Source organism: Physeter macrocephalus, chromosome 7 (genome assembly GCF_002837175.3).
Source record: "Physeter macrocephalus isolate SW-GA chromosome 7, ASM283717v5, whole genome shotgun sequence".
Lineage (NCBI taxonomy): Eukaryota > Metazoa > Chordata > Mammalia > Artiodactyla > Physeteridae > Physeter > Physeter macrocephalus.
Genome location: NC_041220.1, coordinates 68,520,305 through 68,520,825, shown reverse-complemented (window position 1 = coordinate 68,520,825; position 521 = coordinate 68,520,305). Strand labels below are relative to the sequence as shown.

The window sequence follows — 521 nt, the reverse complement described above, 5'->3', positions numbered from 1 at the left end:
ATACCAAAACCAGACAAAGATGTCACAAAGAAAGAAAACTACAGGCCAATATCACTGATGAACATAGATGCAAATATCCTCAACAAAATACTAGCAAACAGAATCCAACAGCACATTAAAAGGATCACACACCATGATCAAGTGGGGTTTATCCCAGGAATGCAAGGAATCTTCAATATACGAAAATCAATCAATGTGATAAACCATATTAACAAATTGAAGGAGAAAAACCATATGATCATCTCAACAGATACAGAAAAAGCTTTCGCCAAACTTCAACATCCATTTATGATAAAACCCCTCCAGAAAGTAGGCACAGAGGGAACTTACCTCAACATAATAAAGGCCATATATGACAAACCCACAACCAACATCATTCTCAATGGTGAAAAACTGAAACCATTTTCTCTAAGGTCAGGAACAAGACAAGGTTGTCCACTCTCACCACTATTATTCAACATAGTTTTGGAAGTTTTAGCCACAGCAATCAGAGAAGAAAAAGAAATAAAAGGAATCCAAAT

General features: G+C 35.9%; 1 protein-coding gene across 17 annotated transcripts in view; it reads right to left on the bottom strand.

Moving 5' to 3' along the window:
• FRAS1 (Fraser extracellular matrix complex subunit 1) overlaps positions 1–521 on the bottom strand; it is a 474,502-nt gene that overhangs the window by 332,246 nt on the left and 141,735 nt on the right. The window lies entirely within an intron of this gene.